We start from the raw sequence: 22,087 nt of genomic DNA, 5'->3' as shown, positions 1-22,087 counted from the left end.
CCCTTTACTTCCTTCCTGTGTTGGATAGCTTTTTCCAGATCCTATAATTTCACCTTTAAGATTTATCCTCAAAAAAAAAAAAAAAAGATTTATCCTCATTTTTGGGTGAAACACGTCCTCCAGTAGTTTCATGAGAAAAGCTGCATGGGAGTTAACATTTATAAGCTCTTGCCTATCTAAAAATCTATATTCTGTTCTCGTAGTTGATGAATAATTTGATTTGATAATTTTCCCTTAGAATTCTGAAAGCATTGCTCTATCGCTCTACTGATTTTCAACTTCCAGCATTGTTGTTGAGAAGCCCATTCACATTCTAATTCCTTTTCTCTGCAAGTCCAATTTTTCAGACATTACATTTCTGGAGCAGGCCTCTAATTCCTTGTAATTTTCTCTTATTTTCTAATTCTTTTGCCTCTTCTGGGCCATTTCCAGCTTTTCTACTGAATTTTTAATTTATGCTATTATATTTTTAATTTCCAAAAATTCCTTCTTGTTCTTTGAAGAAAATAAATATATATGTGTATTTATGTTTATATGTATGTGTGGTGGTGGTGGTGGTGGTTTCGTCGCTAAGTCGTGTCTGACTCTTGCGATCCCTGGACTGTAGCCTGTCAGGCTCCTCTCTCCCTGGGATTCTCCAGGCAAGAATACTGGAGTGGGTTGCCATTTCCTTCTCCATATGTATGTGTGAGTGTATATCCACATATGGCAGGCTAGTCCCATTTAGTGGATCCAATACCTTCTCTGTTTTCCCTGATGATATTAATGAGAGCCTTCTTAAAGTTTTCTTCTGATCCTGGCCTTGTCGCCACTTCTTCTGAGTTGCCTCTTTGTCTACCCTTTTTGTCTGGCCTTCATTTCTGGCTATCGTGTTAGAGAGTTCTTCTACATGGCTGGTGATGCAGGAATATATCCATTCATATTTAGAGTAAGATGTCAAAAAGCTGGTTTTCTCAATGGATGGAGCTTGCTGACACTGCACTCCATTGTAGAACGAATAGGCTGAGACCTGTCATTTCACAGTGGAACTCCTAAATGTCAGATTTGTGGGAACTTTTTCAGGGGCTACTTTCGTTTCCCCAGGTAATATTCCAGACTCACGCTTGGGGAGTATCCATTCGGCAGCCAGCATTCTGAGAACTAAGCAAGGGAAGTAGGGATAGGTATCAACACACAGCCTGTAGACACTGGTTGATTTCCTTGTTTTCACGAGGCTATCTCACCTCTGCTCTGAACCTGGTATTCTTGAATTGAGACGTCTTTGGTTTGGTTGCTCCAGCCTTCAACTGGATAGAGAAAGAAGTACTGACCTTGATGCTTTATGTGGGGAAGAAGTTCTCAGGTGCTAACAGTTCCTTATAAGGGCTTTCACCAAAACCTGTTTTCAGCTCTCCTCACACCCCTAGTTTCAGAGTGCCTGACCCAGCATGAACAGATATCTTTCTCTTTTGTGAGTCAGCAGCTTTCTTTGCTAAAACAGTTCCTACTAATCCATCTGCAGTCAACCTGCAGATAGGTGTAAAATTTACTTCACACCTATCACGTGGACTGAAAGGCGATCAAACCAGTCAATCCTAAGGGAAATCAACCCTGAGTAGTCATTGGAAGGACTGATGCTGAAGCTGAAGCTCCAATACTTTGGCCATCTGATGAGAAGAGATGACTCACTGGAAAAGACCCTAATGCTGGGAAAGATTAAGGGCAGGAGAAGAAGGGGGTGACAGAGGATGAGATGGCTGGGCAGCACCACCAACTCAATGGACGTGAGTCTGAGTAAACTCCGGGAGATAGTGAAGGACACGCAAGCCTGTCTTGCCGCAGTCCATGGTGTAGAAAAGAGCTGGACATGACTTAGTGGCTGAACAACAACAACAACAGCAATCACTGTCATCTCTTCTTCTCTTCTGGCTTTATATCTCTTCTCCCCTTTCATTATAAATTCAGTGTGTTTGATAGAGAGTGCAAGGCCCAAATTCAGGCAAATACGGAATGAAGCAGGGCAAAGGCTGATAGAGTTTTGCCAAGAGAACACACTGGTCATAGCAAACACCCTCTTCCAACAACACAAGAGAAGACTCTACACATGGACATCACCAGATGGTCAACACCAAAATCAGACTGATTATACTCTTTGCAGCCAAAGATGGAGAAACTCTATACAGTCAACAAAAATAAGACCAGGAGCTGACTGTGGCTCAGATCATGAACTCCTTATTGCCAAGTTCAGATTTAAATTGAAGAAAAGTAGGGAAAACCACTAGACCATTCAGGTATGACCTAAATCAAATTCCTTATGATTATACAGTGAAAGTGAGAAATAGATTTAAGGGACTAGATCTGATAGATAGAGTGCCTGATGAACTATGGATGGAGGTTCGTGACACTGTACAGGGGACAGGGATCAAGACCATCCCCATGGAAAAGAAATGCAAAAAAGCAAAATGGCTGTCTGGGAAGGCCTTACAAATAGCTGTGGAAAGAGAAGTGAAAAGCAAAGGAGAAAAGGAAAGATATAAGCATCTGAATGTAGAGTTCCAAAGAATAGCAAGAAGAGATAAGAAAGCCTTCCTCAGAGATCAGTGCAAAGAAATAGAGGAAAACAACAGAATGGGAAAGACTAGAGATCTCTTCAAGAAAATTAGAGATACCAAGGGAACATTTCATACAAAGATGGGCTTGATAAAGGACAGAAATGGTATGGGCCTAACAGAAGCAGAAGATATTAAGAAGAGGTGGCAAGAATACACAGAAGAACTGTACAAAAAAGATCTTCATGACCCAGATAATCACGATGGTGTGATCACTCACTTAGAGCCAGATATCCTGGAATGTGAAGTCAGGTGGGCCTTAGAAAGCATCACTATGAACAAAGCTAGTGGAGGTGATGGCATTCCAGTTGAGCTATTTCAAATCCTGGAAGATGATGCTGTGAAAGTGCTGCACTCAATATGCCAGCAAATTTGGAAAACTCAGCAGTGGCCACAGGACTGGAAAAGGTCAGTTTTCATTCCAATCCCAAAGAAAGGCAATGCCAAAGAATGCTCAAACTACCGCACAATTGCACTCATCTCACACGCTAGTAAAGTAATGCTCAAAATTCTCCAAGCCAGGCTTCAGCAATATGTGAACCGTGAACCTCCAGATGTTCAAGCTGGTTTTAGAAAAGGCAGAGGAACCAGAGATCAAATTGCTGGATCATCAGAAAAGCAAGAGGGTTCCAGAAAAACATCTACTTCTGCTTTATTGACTATGCCAAAGCTTTTGACTGTGTGGATCACAATAAACTGTGGAAAATTCTGAAAGAGATGGGAATACCAGACCACCTGACCTGCCTCTTGAGAAATCTGTATGCAGATCAGGAAGCAACAGTTAGAACTGGACATGGAACAGCAGACTGGTTCCAAAGAGGAAAAGGAGTACGTCAAGGCTGTATATTGTCACCCTGCTTATTTAACTTATATGCAGAGTACATCATGAGAAACGCTGGAAGAAGCACAAGCTGGAATCAAGATTGCTGGGAGAAATATCAATAACCTCAGATATGCAGATGACACCAACCTTATGGCAGAAAGTGAAGAGGAACTGAAAAGCCTCTTGATGAAAGTGAAAGAGGAGAGTGAAAAAGTTGGCTTAAAGCTCAACATCCAGAAAACTAAGATCATGGCATCTGGTCCCATCACTTCATGGGAAATAGATGGGGAAACAGTGGAAACAGTGTCAGACTTTATTTTTGGGGGGTCCAAAATCACTGGAGATGGTGACTGCAGCCATGAAATTAAAAGACGCTTACTCCTTGGAAGGAAAGTTATGACCAACCTAGACAGCATATTCAAAAGCAGAGACATTACTTTGCCAACAAAGGTTCATCTAGTCAAGGCTATGGTTTTTCCAGTAGTCATGTATGGATGTGAGAGTTGGACTGTGAAGAAAGCTGAGCGCCAAAGAGTTGATGCTTTTGAACTGTGGTGTTGGAGAAGACTCTTGAGAGTCCCTTGGACTGCAAGGACATCCAACCAGTCCATGGTAAAGGAGATCAGCCCTGGGTGTTCTTTGGAAGGAATGATGCTGAAGCTGAAACTCCAGTACTTTGGCCACCTCACGCAAAGAGTTGACTCATTGGAAAAGACTGTGATGCTGGGAGGGACTGCGGGCAAGAGGAGAAGGGGACGACAGAGGATGAGATGGCTGGATGGCATCACTGACTTGATGGACATGAGTCTGAGTGAACTCCGGGAGTTGGTGATGGACAGAGAGGCCTGGCGTGCTGCAATTCATGGGGTCGCAGAGTCGGACATGACTGAGCAACTGAACTGAACTGAACTGGGTCTTCACTGCTGTATGGGTTTTCTCTAGTTGCGATGAGTGGGGCTCCTCTTCACTGTGGAGCGTGGGTTTCCCATTGTGGTGGCTTCTCCTGTTGCGTTGCAGAGGCCCTAGGGCATGAGGGCTTCAGCAGTTGCAGCTTGGGAGCTCTGGAGTGTGGGCTCAGGAGTTGCGGTGTATGAGCTTAGTTGCTCCGAGGCATGTGGAATTTTCCTGGACCAGGGATCAAACCTGTATCCCCTGCCCTGGCAGATGGATTCCTATTCACTGTACCACCAGGAAAGTCCCTTAATGTCTTTTTTATTATTTATTTAATATTTATTTTTGACTGATGATTGCTTTACAATATTGGTTTGATTTCTGTTATACATCAACATGAATTAACCATAGGTGTATATTCCCTCCCTCTCGAACCTTCCTCCTACTTCCTGCCCATTCCCACCTCTCTGGTTATTACAGAGCCGCAGTGTGAGTTCACTGCAAATTCCCACCGGCTTTCTATTCACATGTTAGTGCACATGCAGCCACGCTGCTCTCTCCATTTGCCTCACCCTGTCTCTCCTCTCCCCACCCTGACCATGGTGTGTGTCTCCACTGCGGCTCTGTAAACAGGTTCATCAGTGCCGTCCTTCTAGATTCCATATATACGCATTAATATACAGCATGTTTTTCTCTTTCAGACTTACTCCACTCTGTATAGGAAGCTCCAGTTCATCCACCTCATTAGAACAGACTCAAGTGTGTTCCTTTCTATGGCCGAGTAGTACTCCATCGTGTATGTGCACCACAGGTTCCTTATCCATTCATCTGTCGATGGACATCTAGGTTGATTCCATGTCTCGGCTACTGTAAAGAGTGCTGCAATGAACACTGGAGTGCATGTGTCTTTTTCAGTTTTGCTTTCTTCAGGGTATGTGTCTAGACGTGGTACTGCTGGATCAGATGGTGGTTTTATTCCTAGTTTTTACAGGAATTGCCATACTTGTTTTCTATAGTGGCTGTATCAGTTACATTCCCACCAGCAGTGTACTTTAATGTCTCTTTTTAAAGTAAAATTTTGTTTTTGTTTTGGCCCTCATATTTCATACTCTACTTTTTGACTTTTAGTACAAGAAAGTAGGAACATTATTAATCACGAATTAAAAACCTGTACAGAAAGCCATTGACTGAATTGAAATATGGATTGAAATGACAGCATTAGAGAGCTCATGTACTGAGGGCTTTCATTCTCAATACACTAAAAATAATGAAATGTTCAGAGTAGTCTAATTTCTATGTCACTTTAGAGTCAATATTCAGGATAATTGTGTTTATTTTCCTAAGATATCCTTTTTTAAAATGCTCAAGTACACCAAAATATAATTTGCAATGTATCAAAATAAAGATATAGAATAAACTTGGCAAGAAAGCAAATTTCTCTACCTCAAATTATATTTGCTTACTATTCTAGATAAACTGGCTCCCCACTGTCTTTTCAAATACCATTATTATTGCTTCAGTGCTCAAGCTGCCTAAAACGTCCGCCTGCCCCGCTCCTGGTCAAATTCTGTCCATCTTTCAAGGTCCAACTCGAACCTCCTCTTTCCAGTGAAAACTTCCACACGACCTCTCCTCTTCCTGGTAGCCTCTAGTACTTCTTTGAACCGCACGTCCTGACGCCTGCTCACTCTCTACCACACCGCCCCTTAGGAGTCTTCCCAACTAGAATGTGAACATCTTGGTGGCTAGGCCACAGCCTTCTTTTCTAATCCCTATGGCTCCTAGTACCTCTGTGGGCCCACGGCAGATGGTCGAACAAAATCTTTTTTTTTAAACAAAAATGGCTTTATTTTTTCACATGATGACAGCTGATGCTTATTGTGTTTCAGGTATTGTTTTTGTTGTTTGTTTGTTTTGGCCGAACCATGAGACTGGCAGGATCCTAGTTCCCTGACCAGGGCTCAAATTGCGCCCCCTGCAGTACAAGTGTGGAGTCTTAACTGCTAGACTTGCAGGGAAGTCCCCCAAATAGCTTTATTTTTACTGTGATTATAAAAATGTTACACAGTCATTATAAAAACTCAAACAATATAAAAATGTGTGAAAAAAAAAAAAGTAAAATCCTAGCATTGAAAGAAAACCACTAATAACATTCTGGTAAACCTCTCCCCAAACATTTTTGTATGCATATAAATACATACAGACATAAAATATATATAAATGGTATTATACCATTCTGCTGTTCTGCCACTTGAGACAATAAATGTAGATTTTCAGAGTCTTCCTAAAATCGTATTACTTCCTTGTCTATCGCTGCTTCCTGAAGTTAATTTTATTTTAAAAACAGAAACACACTTCCAAGGAATTATTGGCCAACTTACATGACAAATAAGGTTTTGGACACTGGGCTTATATATTTTTCAAGTTGCTAATTCTTTTGTCATCAGACCCATTTTGATTATAACTTGGTTAAAGTCATTTATTTGTTCATATTTTAAATGATATTAGACACCTGGTAAACATTTTCGTGGACTTACCCATTAATCTTCATATGGTTTGTTACACATCTTTCATGAGGTTTCATTAGTTAAGTATATTGTTATATTCCTTCTGCAAGCGACATAGATGGTGATAAATGCTCTCTGGTATTGCTTCTGTCTCACTTATACAGCCTCTTAGCAATAAAATGCCTTTAAATGAGAGTGGTGATGGCAGATCCTACTTTGTATAACTTGTTCACATGTAGTCTATCAATACTGGGTTTTTGAGAAAGGACAATTTAAAGCTCAAAAGACCCTTCTTGGTCCTGTGTATCTAGAAAAAGAGCACACAGCCCATGGGGTTTCTTCTCATCAATCTCCATGCCAGATGAGAATTTCCCAAACTGTTTCTCAAATCAGGGCAAGGGGGAAAGAGCAGGGCAGGGAATCCTTGGCTGCAACAGCCAGCTCCAAAGAATTCAGTGTGCTGGGAACCACAGCCAGGTGGGTGCGACTGCCTGCGCCCTCGCAGCAGAGCCAGAGAACAAAGATGAAGGGTGAGGAAATTAGAGAGATTCTTAAAGTGACTTCCCAGGAGGACTCGCAGGCCAGCCACACCCAGTCCCTTCATCTTGGTAAATAACTCACCAAAGCGGCAAATGGCTTTAGCTGAGTCCCTGCAGGAACCTCTCCCACAGAGTTGGGGATTTCTTCCTCATTACTGCTACTTGCAACTTCCCAGACCCACGCTTGCCTGCAGGCGAAGTGTGTGCTTTCCCCAAGTCACGGCATGTTTATCAGAAGATGAACAAACAAACAGCAAATAGCTCTTGGAGGGTTTTCCCTATTTCCTGGCAGCAGAAGGAGAGCAGCTGTTGTATGGTTAAACTGGGGATTTGGCCTTTTTAATGCAGTTTTTAAAGTTTTTAGTAAAAATCCTACTTTCTGTCTATCTCTGATGGTTAAATTGAAATTTGACTTCTTCCAAGATGGGCTTTCTGGAAAGGGACTATAAATAAGCCTGGCCCATGCAACCATTCAGCAGACATTCATTGATTTATTCTCCCAGCCTGTACTGAGCACCGGCAACAAGCAAAGGCACTGAATGGAGCTTCAGAGATAAACCATGCTGTCTCTACCCTGAAGGAAACGAACAATGATACTCACCACATGACACAGACAACGGGCACTGATGAACCAGTTACTATGTGCCAAGATTAATAACTGCTTTAATTTGTTATCTCATTTAGTTTTCACAATGGTGAAGTAGTATATGCTCCGTTTTATAGATGAGAAAACTAAGGCCTGGAAAAAGTAACTTAACCGTGGTTACACAGCTGTATCCAAATTGAAGTCTTCTCTTGAGGGTTTCATATGGAGCTTGACATTACAGATTTACGAGCTGGAGTGAGAGGTAGGAAAGACATAAAAATCGATTTACTCTAACCCGTGAGATGTCTTAGCAAAGAGATTATATGTTTGCTAATAACTAAATGTAAATATAATAGAACAAGTGTTGTAAGAGAGATGACATATGGAGAGAAGTAAGGCAAGGAGGGGTTGTTTTTGTTTAGTTGCTAAGTTGTGTCTGACTCTTTGTGACCCCATGGACTGTAGCCCGCCAGGCTCCTCTGTCCATGGGATTCTCCAACAAGAACACTGGAGTGGGTTGCCATTTCCTTCTCCAGGGGATCTTCTTGAACCAGGGATCTAACCTGCATCTCCTGCATCGGCAGGCAGATTCTTTACCAGTGAGCCACCAGGGAAGCCCTGCAAGGAGGGGAGGATGTGGGAATCACGAAGACTTTTAAAAGATGCATGACTTGAGCTGGGTTTGTTTGAAGATGCGCAGGAATGTGACAGACTTGCAAGAAAGTTCTGCCCAAATAGAAAAGAAAAAACGAAGGTGTGCTGGGAAAAAGCATAAGGAGTGTTTGGGGGAAAGTGAATGACTGTGTGTGGTGAGCGTCAGCTGTGAGTAGGAAAGTGGTGGGTGGAAAGGTTAGATCTGGTGTGGATGTAATGTAATGGGATTCACATTTCCAGGGCTGTGCTTTAGAGAGCTGTATTTATACAAGGTCTCGCAGTAGTTCTCAAGCTTCAGTGTGTATCACGATCAACTGCAGAGCTTTGAAAACACATGGGCCCCACTAAAAGTTCCAGAGCAACAGGGACTCTCACAAGCTACAGTAAAATGTGGAAAATGGTGCAGTCATTTTGGAAACCTGGGAATATGTGCTGAAGCTGAACATACACATTCCCAGCAATTCCACTCCTAAGTACATACCTAACAGAAATCTGTGTACCAGGAGACGTACAAAAATATGTTTAGAGCAACACTGTTTGTACTAGCTTGAAACTGAAAACAACCCAAATGCCACCTTACTGCAGAAGGGATAAAAAAAACTGTGGTTTATATAAAATAGAATTCTGTACAACAATAAAAAAGAACAAACTGCAGCTAACTCCAACAAATCAGAAGTATGATGTTGAGCAAAATAAGCCAGACCCTGAAGAGTGCTCTATGTTCTATGATTCTCGATACATAAAGTTCAAGATCAGACACATCTAGTTTATGGTGATAAATGTTAGACTAGCGGTGACCTAGAGGGGATTCATGATGAGGGGGACCTGGGAGAGACAGCTGGGGTGCTGGTAATGTTCTCTGTCTTTATTTGGAGGGACATCACATGAGTATGTTTGTTTATAAGAACTCCATTAAGCTGTACATTTATTATTTTGCTTTTTTCTCTAAATGCTGTACTGCAATAAAATTTCTTTTACTTATTAAAAAAGAAAAAAGCATAGGTCCCAAACCATAAGATTCTGATTAAATCGCTCTGGGATGGGGCCTGGGCACCAGCAGTTTTTAAAAACTCCCTGAGTGAACTTGACATGCAACCCGGCTTAAAAACTGCTGATGTAGAGCAAGGACTGGAGCAAAAGAAAAAAAGTGAAGAAATTATTCAATACTTCGCACACTTGAGTGATTTTAAGAATCACCTGAAATGCTTGTTAAAAAATAAATTCCCAGGTCCCTCCCCTGCTGACTCTGATTCAGTAGGTTGGAGACGGGATCAAGGAATCTGTCTGTTTGACAACCTCTCCGATGTGGTTAGTTAGGGTTCTAAATTAGGGTCAGGTGGCGGCAGTGGGAAGGAAGAGCAGGTTATGCCAAGCAAAATAAAACTGGAAAAGATTAAATTTTCAACACTACTTACACTTGCTTTTATACACTTCCAGCTTAAAACCCACCAAAACAACCAAATTTGAGTATGCTTTATTAAACTGACATCTTTAACCTAAGGTGGTTTTACTTTGACTCACAGTGTGTAAACTTTAATTTAGTCATTTACTTTTGTTTCTAACTGAATCATGAGAGCAAGAGATTTCAGAAGCCTCAGAGGTACCATTTGGTTTTGGGGTAGATCTGCTGTAGAGAATGGCTTTAATAACATCCCATGGTAAAGTCTCACTTTTTAGCCTAATTAAATAAAAACAAAACCTTCAGTTGTATTCTCAAAGAACTTGAAAATTCTGCTTACGTCCTTCAAAGCTTGAAATATGCAGTAACACAAGTACCATACTTCCCTCAGTAATAAGAATCATGATTTTTTTATTTTAAATAAAAGATGGAATAACTTTCTCTTGAAGACAGGCAAAGTGGAACTTAAAGAAACTTTCCTCCATCTGCTAAGGCAATGAAAGAAGATAGAAAATCACATATAATTGCGATGCATTCTTAAACCTTAACTCATTTGATCACATTCTGGGCTAGAAAGTTATACACTGACCTCAGAGACTGAATGACATAAAATATATATATGTTCGTTAAGCATCAGGGAGAGAGAACGTGATGCTAATGGCAAGATCACTTGGTGAGAGTCAGAGGACTGGGAGATTTGAGGCTTCAATTTATACCTGTGTGATAGGGGGTGCGTGGAAGCAGTTTTTATTTATTTACTTTTTCTTTAAAAAAATTAATTTATTTATTTTAATTGAAGGCTAATTACTTTACCATATTGTAGGGGTTTTTGCCATACATTGACACGAATCAGCCATGGAAGCAGGAGACTAGGGCTTTTACAGAGACACTTGTAAGGTTCTACAGATGTTTAATATTAATACTTTTCTTGTTAAAAAAATGCCTTTATTTAAAATTTATAAGAAAAACAAAATGCACACTAAATAGGTTAGTAGTAAATTTTTAGATATGGACCCCACCAACCTGCGCTCTCGGGTTAACTTCTCCTGGAGCTCCTCCATAAACGTACGTGTGAACGGCACACTGGTAGACGTGTCACGCACGGGGAAGGTTTTCGTCTGCTCTGGTCTTTCCTTTTCTTTTCAACCCAGGACTACATTAGTATAAAGGCTATGATTACATAACATCTTCAGTTCTACTGGATGAGAGTACAGATGTTACCACCCTCTCCTTGTTCCTATATGATTCGGTCACAGAACCAAAGCAGATCTATTGCTCCATAACATGGCTTGATAGAGAAGGCAGTGGCACCCTACTCCAGTACTCTTGCCTGGAAAATCTCATGGACGGAGGAGCCTGGTAGGCTGCAGTCCATGGGGTCTCGAAGAGTCGGACATGACTGAGCGACTTCCCTTTCACTTTTCACTTTCATGCATTGGAGAAGGAACTGGCACCCCACTCCAGTGTTCTTGCCTGGAGAATCCCAGGGACGGGGGAGCCTGGTGGGCTGCCGTCTGTGGGGTCGCACAGAGTCAGACACCACTGAGGCGACTTAACAAAAACAACAACAACATAGCTTGAGAACTATAAAACAGAAGTCTTTAAAGTGCGATAAATGTAGTCATTTTTGTATCGGGACTGGAAAAGCAGGATCAGAAAAAAGCTTATAGCATAGTGGACCACAGGAAACACAGGCCCTGCAGTGCCATCGGATGCTGTGTGGGTAAGCACTGATAGTTAACATCACGCAGGCAGTTTTCAAAACTCTATTGGATAACGTCCAAATTGATACATTCTATTAATTTTATTGGGAGAAGGCGATGGCACCCCACTCCAGTACTCTTGCCTGGAAAATCCCATGGATGGAGGAGCCTGGTAGGCTGTAGTCCATGGGGTCGCTAAAAGTCAGACATGACTGAGCGACTTCACTTTCACTTTTCACTTTCATGCACTGGAGAAGGAACTTGCACCCCACTCCAGTGTTCTTGCCTGGAGAATCCCAGAAACGGGGGAGCCTGGTGGGCTGCCGTCTATGGGGTTGCACAGAGTCGGACACGACTGAAGCAACTTAGCAGCAGCAGCAGCATTAATTTTATTAGGATGAGGCTTTTAAATTAGACCTTTCAGAGTTATCTGTAGATGTATCAGTAGTGATACTGGAATTTATTCTTTTGCACTAAAGTTTTCTGACTGATATAAGTTGTTGAAATAATAGTCAAATAAAATAAAAAATTACTCCTATTTCTGCCTTATGTATATCCATTAAAGTTTATCAACTTGGAAATCTTGCTAATATTTTAAATAAACTGAATAGCACAGTTTACATTTACAAGACTAACATACTTACAACCTCATTAGTGGTTGTAATGAGATAAAACATTAGTGATGAATCAAAACAGGATTTGGCTTCAACATGCAAAGTAAAATTAATTTTTCTGTCTAAAAACTGTGAGTAGAAAGATGGCTTCTGTATTAGTCTGCTCAGGTTGCTGTAACAAAATATCAGAGAGTGGGTGACTTACTTAGACACCAGAAATTTTTGTTCTCACAGTCGAGGAGACTAGAAGTCCAAGACCGGGGAGCCAGCAGGGTCAGTTCTAGGGAGGACTCAGTCCTTGGTTGTAAAAGGCCATCTTCTCACCGTTCCTTACATGGGGGAGAGAGGCCAGGCTCTCAGCTGTCTCTTCCTACAAGCATGCTAACCATACTGGAGAAGAGCCCCACCCTAATGACCTCACTGAGTCTTTATGACATCCTGACAGCCCCTACCTCCAAACACAGTCATACTGGGGCTTAGGGCTTCAACATATCAATCTTGGGGGACACAATGCAGTTCACAGCAGCCCCTGAGGTATCTGATCTTTTACGAAATAACACTATTGGACAACTTGTATGAGATGTTATAAGATACATTTATTTTTCTCCAAACAATACAGTTTTTAAACTAGCTGGGAAAATTGTTCATTGAGTTTTCCAAAGTGATTACTCACCAATTAGGCAAGTAAATTAGCTTTGACACAAAAATTTACTATCACTTCTTTTTTCTTGTTTGGTTGTGCTGCACATTATTCACAATAGCCAAAAGGTGGAAACAACCCAAGTGGCCACCGACAGATGAATGAAGAAACAAAGCATGAACTCTACATGGTGGAATATTATTCAGCCACAGGAAGGAATGAAATCCTGATACTCAACATAGATGAACTGGGAAAAGTCATGCTTAGTGGGATAACTCAGACACAAAGAGACAAATACTGTATGATTTCACTAATATGTGGTACCTAGAATAGTCAAACACACAGAGACAGAGAGCAAAACAATGGTTATCAGTGGCTGGAGGAGCGCAGAAGGGAGAATTATTTTTTAATGGGTAAAATGTTTCATTTTGGGAAGATGCAGACAAGGAGCTGGATGCTGGTAATAGTTTTATAACAATGTGAATATAGTTAATACCACGGAACTGTAACTTAAAATGGTTAAAATGGTAAATTTTAGGTTACTTATATTTTACCACCAAAAGAAGATTTCTCAATTTAAAAAGTGGTTAGAATAGCAAATTTTATGTTATGCATATTTTACTATAAAAAAGAGAATATTAAAACCCCCCTAGACTTAGTTTCAAGATAAGAGGACTTCTAAGGGCCCTTCTAATTATGAAATTTTTTGAGAGACATCATGATAACAAGGAGAAAAGAGAATCTAGCTGAGGAATAGGATCCTAACTCCGTGTTCTGAATTAAGAGTGTAACTTTACCTTTCAAGTGATTATAAATGGACCAAGAAGTTCTAGCAATGATAGCAAATTCAAATGTCTACAGAGGCCAGGCAGGAAACGTAAGCAGGTGAAGCCACGCAGCTGGGGATGGTGGTAAATCTGAGGCCACATGCCCTGTCTAAAGAGAGCAGCTGTACCTCCGCCCTGGCGAACTGTCTCTCTGTTGGAATGTGGTTGCAGTATTGGAAGAACTTTCCATTTTTAAGTGAAACTGAATCGAGACTTTTTTGTTAAATGTTGGCATCTAATTAAAAATACATATTTTTTAACAACAGACCAAAGAAAACATATCTGCAGGCCAAGGCACATCTAGTCAGCTGACCACTAGTTTGTGATCTCTTTCAAAGCATAAAGATTGGACCAGAATACAAAAGAAGGGAAGGAAGTATCGCCAACCAGACCCTCACCAACATTTAAAGTTGGCTTACAGTTCATGACATAAATCTTTCTAATCCTTGTTTAAAAGCTCTAGTGGGTATTGAATATTATTTTAATTAGGTGTCATTTAAAATAGTCTAGTTTTTGGACTTCCCTGGTGGCTCAGTGGTAAAGAATCTGACTGCCAATGCAGGAGACACGGGTTCGATCCCTGGTCCAGGAAGAACCCACATGCCATGGAGCAACCAAGCCCGTGCACCGCACCTCCTAAGCCTGTGCTCTGGAGCCTGGGAGCAGCAACTACTGAGCCCAAGCGCCGCAGCTACTGAGGCCCGGGTACCAGAGCCCGTGCTCTGCAACGAGAGAAGCCACCCCAGTCAGAAGCCCGAACACCACAGCTAGAGAGCAGCCCCTGCTCTCTATGGCTAGAGAAAACCTGCGCACAGCAACCAAGATCCAGCATGGTCAAAAATAAACAAACAGAAGACGTTATAATACAGTATAGCTTTGAATGGGTTCAGTTGCCACTGGGGCACTTTGAACATGATGTTTTAGTGTGTTGCATATATGAGATGGTCAATAAGTAGCAGCTACTATTATTTTAAATCGTCTCCTACACAATATTGAAAAGTTAGATATGAAAAGCAGATATTTGAAACCGACCCTACCCCTAATAAAAGGGGTGATAATGTAAACCATTCAATACTCTATCCTCTGTCCAGTGACTGGGAAATGGTGAACCTTCATGTTAAATAACAAATCACTTAAATATGTTAGGTGTCAGGAATAGCCTCATAAAGGTTACAGTTTAATAAAAGAAATGTACATTAAGTTAAGGATCATGCAAAAAAAAATTTAGTCAGAAACTATAATACAGGATGACTAAAAAATTACAGGATGATTTGAAAAGAGTAATGAAGTCATCTAATTCAGATGAGGAAGGGTCACAGAGAAGCCCCCTTTAAGGAGCTGACCTTTAAACTAAGACCTAAAAGGATAAAGAGAGGTCAGCAACCTAAGCGGGCTGAGGAGGCTCGGGTGGGAGAGGAGGTGGTGACAAAAGCATTCCAGAAACGCTTATGTGATGTGCGTGACAGCCCCAAATGACCAGAATAGAAAAAAGGGGAAATTAAATAGAGGAAAAGATGAAAGGTACTGGACGGAGAGAGGGGACAGATTCGAGGCGACATCAGTGTTCTCTCTGGAGAAAAGGTTCTGAAGAAGGAAGTAAAAATGAAAAAAGAAGAAAGTTAGGAAGAGAGAAGAAATAAGTAAAACGGGAGCTAGGAAACAGGAACTTGAGGTTGAAGAAATTATTTCCTGGCCGTCTTGGGCTCCTGGGGAGAATGACGAGAGGTGAAGAACTGGTGGGAGCAAGGGGAGAGGATGGGCGAAAGGAAGCCTCAGAGTGAAGAGGTCACACTTCACTTTGTGTTTGTTTACAAAATTACAAAAGCAGCAAATGCTCTTTAATATTTCAAACAAGACAGCCACCCCACTCCTGCAGTAAGCACCGTTAATCCTCACAGAATGGCTCTTTAGTGGTGAGGATGAGGATTAGTGACAAGCATAATCAAGTGGAAGTTTGATGCAATTACACAGAGAAGTCAGAACAGAAGCTTCATCTCAGCCTAAAACGTCTGCGTGTTCACTTGAGATCACTAAATCCACCATACCGTTCGATATTTTAGGGAAAAAGTAACAGGTTTTTATCATATGGTCATCAAGACCTACTGCAATTCCCCCGATTCCGGGAATGTGAACTCCTTTTATAAAAGCAGGGATTTTTTTTGTCCCCCCTAATCTCTGATTGGGCTTCCCTTGTGGCTCAGCTGGTCAAGAATCCACCTGCAATGTGGGAGACCTGGGTTCGATCCCTGGGTTGGGAAGATCCCCTGGAGAAGGGAAAGGCTATCTACTCTAGTATTCTTGGGCTTCTCTTGTGGCTCAGCTGGTCAAGAATCCGCCTGCAATGCGGGAGACCTGGGTTCGATCCCTGGGTTGGGAAGATCCCCTGGAGAAGGGAAAGGCTACCCACTCCAGTATTGTGGCCTGGAGAATTCCATGGACTGTATATATATAGTCCATGGCATTGCAACGAGTCGGACACGACTGAGCGACTTTCACGTTCACTTTCAATCTCTGATTATCAGACCACAAACTCCATGAGAGCAAGAATTTCTGTCTAATCCCACACACTGCTGATCGTTTTTTAGTTGCTAAGTTATGTCTTTCGCGACTCCAGGGACTGTTAGCCCACCATACATAATTTTTTTTAGTGAATAAATACACCTAGACAATGAAGACAAAACCTCAGCAAATCCAGAGTAAAACCTAAAAGGTGAAAGGGAAAATAAAAGGAAAGGAAAAAAGGAGGGGAGGGATAAAATTGGAAATATTCAGCTTCTGGCATTCATTTTCGACTCTTTCCCATACCCTACACTCACAATAAATCTGCAAGTCCTGTCAAACCAACTCCTTAAATAACTTTTCATCTCCACAGCCACTTCCTGTTTGATTACAATTATCTCCTGTCTGGTCTCTGGCTTCAGTCTTACTATCCACCTTCCATTCTGCTTCCCATGCTTGTGCCAATGTCAGAAGTGAAAACATCACACAAATTGATAGAGTCCTGCCATGTCCAGGAGAAGGCACGAACTTCAGAGGACACAGAGCCCTTTGACACTGGGGGTAGCACGTGTTCAGTCTCACAGAGTCGTTCAGATGTGGCCTTGGTGAACGAAATTTTGCCAGTGGCAGCAACATGGCTGGACCCAGAGATTGTCATAGTGAGGGAAGTCAGTCAGAAAAGGGAAAAGCAAGTACCGACCCAGAGATTGTCATAGTGAGGGAAGCCAGTCAGAAAAGGGAAAAGCAAGTACCGACCCAGAGATTGTCATAGTGAGGGGAGCCAGTCAGAAAAGGGAAAAGCCAAGTACCATATGATGTCACTTGCATGTGGGACCTCAAATCTGACACAAAGGAACTTATTTACGAAACAGACTCACAGACACAGAAAACAAACTTCTGATTACCAAAGGGGAAGGGAGTGTGGGAGGGATAAATTAGAATTGGGATTAGCAAATCAGATTAACAAGATCCTATTGTATAGAACAGGGAATTATATTCAATATCTTGTAACAAGATAAAAGAAACATAATGGAAAACAGTTTGTATATATGTATAACTGAATCACTTTGCTGTACATCAGAAATTAAGGCAACATTGTAAATCAACTACAATTCAATAAAAAAAAGTGTGGCCTTTGTCAAGACTGAAGTTTGAATATGAGCTGTGCTACTTACAAACCGTATAGCCTGTGCGAGTCACTTAACTTCTCTTAGTTTCTTTAGGAGAAATGGGATAATAATCACACCAACTCAAGTTTGTTGTGTGAATGAAATAAATGAATACGTGAACAGAATTTCTGTTCAGTGGCTGGCACAATAAGCATTCAGCAGTATTTTCTGTTGCCACATAGTACTTCTTACCATTTCCCAAAGGAACCGTGGTGTTTCATGTTATATTTTCAAAACTGCGAGAGTTTTCTGTTTAGAACGTACTCCTTTGCTCAATAGCCTTCTACTAGTCCAAGGTCCAGCCTCATTCTCTTTACTTCTTTACAGTTTCTCCAGCGTCTGCAGGAAGGACTATTTCTCTCCTGTGCGGTCACTGACTCTTATACAGACTTCAGTGATCACTTACGCTGCATGGAGACTACTTCCAGGCTGCTCTGTTTCTTCTCCCAGAACTCGAGCTCCTTGAGGGCAAGCACTGTCATTTACTTATCTGTATTTCCAGCATCTTACACACCCTCCAGTAGAGAACACCTTTACATTAAAAACACAATACTGTCTCTAGTCAGTTTTCTCTGGCTTCTCTGGCATTCCTTGATCACACACTTTTAGGTGTGTGACCTAGACCAGTTATTTAAATTTCAAAAATCTCAGCTTCGTTTTCTGTGCAGAGGAGATAATGAAAGTATCTACTTAATACATAGGATTAAAAAGTGAGATAATCTACTTAATAAATATTAAATGTTATCATTATCAGTATTTTTATTTCTGATACTATATTTTTTATGTCTAGAAATTCCATTTAGGTCTTCCTAACATCTTTCATTTACCTCCTAGTCATATTCATGTTTTCCTTACATATTGAGTACATCTGTACGACTTAACTGTTTAAAGGTCCTAGGCAGCTAGTCCCCCATCTCTGTCATTTCTGAGTCTGTGTTTCTACTGATTTGTTTTTTCTGCCCGTTATGCGTCATATCTTCCTGCTTCCTGTACGTTCTAGTTGGACGCCAGACTTCGTGAATTTTACGTTGCAGAGCACTGGATTTTGTTGAATTCCTTTAAGGAGTATTGAATTGTGTTTTCGTGTGGTCACTTGCAGATCAGCCTGATGCTTACTTCAGTGGCTGAGGACTCAATCCGATGCCCTGTGCAGTTTGAGGTTTCTCCACTCCAACTGGTAGAAGTGTGAACTAGCCCTGTGAACATGCCAGGAATCGTCTTGCCTACTGTTTTCCGGTCGGTCTTTTTCCAACCCACACATGTGCATAGTTTGTAGCCAAAGACTCGAATACCTCCTTGCATCTCTGGAGCTAAGTGAGCAACATACTCCTCTCTAGTACTTGGCCCTGCAAATGCTGGCCACCGCAGCCTCCCTAAACCCCAGCCCTCGTCTCCTCAACTCGTAAGACCCTCGTGATCTCCCTGAACTGTCACTTGGCAACTGCCTCTCAGAGACCACAGTTCCACATTGATTGTTGGTCCAGTTTCTGAAACAGTTGTTCCAGACATTTTGTCTGATTTTCTAGTTGTTTATAGCAGGAGGACACTTCCTTTAGCATCATTATTTTATTAAAGAAAACATATATATTCCTTGGTAAAAGCACAAAGCTCAAAACTAAATTCTCATAAACTGTGAAAATCAACTGTGGACAAAAGCTCTTTGAGCCAATATCCCTAAACAGAAGTAAAGATTTACTTCAGGGGAATTTCAGTCTTTGCCAGACATGGAAAATTTAGATTAATCTTTCTGTATTGAAAGAAATACCAAAGTGAGAAGTCGAATTTTGAAGGCTCATTACATTTGAGTAGATCTTTTTGCTTCCCAGAGTCTAAAGTTATCTAGATAGCAAGAGATTCACTACAGTTTTCATGAGGTTATTTGACTTCCAAACCTAGGGAGATGAGTGCCATTCGGGACTCAGTCATGCAGGAACGACACTGCAGCTCTGTGCTGCTAGAACCCGGGATGAAACTTTTCTTGCCAGAAGGGGTCAGAGCCTTACTTTTCTACAGGTGACTTCATTTTTAGATATGTTAGGCTGGAACTCTGCGCTTCTCTTGCTACCTCCCAGAAGAGTTAGTTTCCTCTCAATGATGCTAAAACATGTACATGATGTTCTAAGGAAGTCATCTGCAGGAGAACAATATAATAGCAGCTCCACTGAGTAGGCGTCTGGTACTTGGCATTCTAATTGAAAAAATGGGGCTTAATAAATACTTTCCTTTGGAACCATGCCTCTGAGTGTTTTTGCTCATTCTGGATGAAAACTGGGGACTGACACATTCTGGGCAGAATGATGTTCTACAGTTTCCTAGAAGAAACTGAGAATATATTAAAACTATTTAACCAAAGACCTGAGGGTCACCTAGACATAAATGCTGTCTTCGGTGTTTAAGAAATCAGAGACTGATTAAGAAGCATGACAATAGATATCCAGCATAAAATCTAGGTCCTTTTGGTAGCACAGGAGAAATAAGGAGAATCTGGGGTTGCCTCTTTTCAGCAGCTGAATGAATCAATCATTACTTGATGCTGCTGCTGCTGCTAAGTCGCTTCAGTTGTGTCCGACTCTGTGCGACCCCATAGACGGCAGCCCACCAGGCTCCTCTGTCCCTGGGATTCTCTAGGGAAGGATACTGGAGTGGGTTGCCATTTCCTTCTCCAATGCATGAAAGTGAAAAGTGAAAGTGAAGTCGCTCGGTCGTGTCCGACTCTTAGCAACCCCATGGACTGTAGCCCACCAGGCTCCTCCATCCATGGGGTTTTCCAGGCAAGAGTACTGGAGTGGGGTGCCATTTCCTTCTCCAAATTTCTTGGTGGCTCAGTGGTAAGCTAATCTGCCTGCAATACAGGAGACTTGGGTTTGATCCCTGGGTCGAGAAGATCCCCTGGAGGAGGGAATGGCAACCACTCCAGTATTCTTGCCTGGAGAATCCCATGGACAGAGGAGCCTGGTGGGCTACAGTCTCTGGGGTCCCAAAGAGTTGGACACGACTGAAGCAACTGAGCATGCACACACACAAAAGATAAAGAAAAGGACACTGCGTATAGTCCACTGCTCCATGGATCCATAATCATGAGAAGAATTAAGGATATCTGAGGACTGTTTTCCATAGTTATCTTCTTGTGCTATTTCACAGAAACCAACTCTAGCTATGCGCACCATTCTTCAATATAGTGAGTATTCAATATATATTTGCTGACTGGTTAAGGGACAGAGAAGGGATTAGGAAAGATAGGAAAGATGAAATAGTACAAAATTCACCGATACACTCATAGCTCCCAGCTTATGTGGAGATCAATGAGATAGTGTTTCTGATCTAGTTCACTTCAAATCTCATTCACATTGTTTTTTGCCTACTGTCATTTGTAAAGAAGACGATGCTATTCTCAGTACACTGGCACAAGAGTGTAACTTAGACGGATGATCTCTCGAGTTACATGTCAATAGCAGAAATAGAGGTCCCCTGGTGGCTTAGCCGGTAAAGTGTCTGTCTATCAATGCGGGAGACCTGGCTTCAATCCCTGGGTCGGGAAGATTCCCCGGAGAAGGAAATGGCAACCCACTCCAGTACTCTTGCCTAGAAAATCCCATGGACGGAGGAGCCTGGTGCAGGCTACTGTCCATGGGGTCGCAAAGAGTACCAGTAGAAATAGAGTACCAGTAAATCTGAGTTCTATTTCCATCTTTGCTACTGTGAAATCATTTTGCAAGTTACACAATTTTGCACTTTATAAAATAGGCACAATAATATCTACCTTATCTATTTCTTAGGATAGTGAAATGATTTAATAAGAAAATAGGCAGAAAGATCTTTAAGCAAAAAAGTTTCAGTGTCTATATATAAAATAGCAATACCATCAATTAGATCAGGGTAGGAAATCTTGCAAATTCAATAAAAGCAGGGAGCATACCTATTCACTTACTATAACCCCAGAGCCAGGCACATGGCAAGTTTACCAGAAATACTTGTTGCATGAATGAGGAAATCGTTTTAGCCTTCCTCTCTACTTTAAGTTACCATTCCTATAGAAACTGTCTTAAAGGCATTCAATACTTATTTGGAAAAGCACATAAGATGAAAACAGGAATAAAAACAAGTCCTTGAAAACAGATGTGAACAGAGGTTTTGATATAGTCTAGGTCTGAAAAGTTTGGAGTAATTAAATCTATTTTAGTAGTCTAAATGTAAGAATGTAATCTAGTGTCATTTTTTAAAAAGAAGCTCTCACTAAGCTTTCACACTTCACCTCAGCAAAAGTAAGGTCTCAGTCAATATAAGGCGTTTTCAATCAGCATTTTTCTTAATATTTTCCTTGGGTTATAATCAAAAAGATGCAGAACCAACATGCAAATTGATCTTAAGTTTAATTTGTTGTAAAATAGGAATTATAGTATCTACCAGAGAGAGATGCTGTGCAGATTAAATGAATTACTGCACATAGAGCTACACTTGGACCTTAACAAGTATCGTCAGTGATGGTGATAGTATTACTGATGGCAGTGTCTCTGATACAGACAGATAGCTCCTTAAAAGTAACGTGTTCCAAGAACCTTGAAGCGCATGCGCTACAACAGTATTTATGCTGAGCAAGAAGAAAGAAGTTTAGAGGGAATAAAGGAAGGCTAGGAAAGAATTCGGGAAG

General features: G+C 41.3%; 1 protein-coding gene and 1 long non-coding RNA gene across 4 annotated transcripts in view; both read right to left on the bottom strand.

Annotated features, from left to right (window-relative positions):
* CSTPP1 (centriolar satellite-associated tubulin polyglutamylase complex regulator 1) overlaps positions 1-22,087 on the bottom strand; it is a 209,210-nt gene that overhangs the window by 97,633 nt on the left and 89,490 nt on the right. The gene's annotated exons all lie outside the window — the stretch shown is intronic.
* On the bottom strand, positions 91-22,087 carry LOC139187379 (uncharacterized). 2 transcript variants are annotated; one of them, XR_011570952.1, is made up of 3 exons: positions 12,510-22,087; positions 11,011-11,140; positions 91-10,475 (listed from the first exon to the last, which is right to left on the bottom strand). It is a non-coding gene; the product is annotated as an uncharacterized lncRNA (long non-coding RNA). The 2 variants fall into 2 exon arrangements; XR_011570953.1 differs by having other exon boundaries at positions 91-10,472.

Source organism: Bos indicus, chromosome 15, assembly GCF_029378745.1.
Source record: "Bos indicus isolate NIAB-ARS_2022 breed Sahiwal x Tharparkar chromosome 15, NIAB-ARS_B.indTharparkar_mat_pri_1.0, whole genome shotgun sequence".
In the NCBI taxonomy this organism is placed as follows: Eukaryota; Metazoa; Chordata; class Mammalia; order Artiodactyla; family Bovidae; genus Bos; species Bos indicus.
The sequence above is the reverse complement of the archived record's forward strand: the minus strand, read 5'-3'. Positions and strand labels throughout refer to the sequence as shown.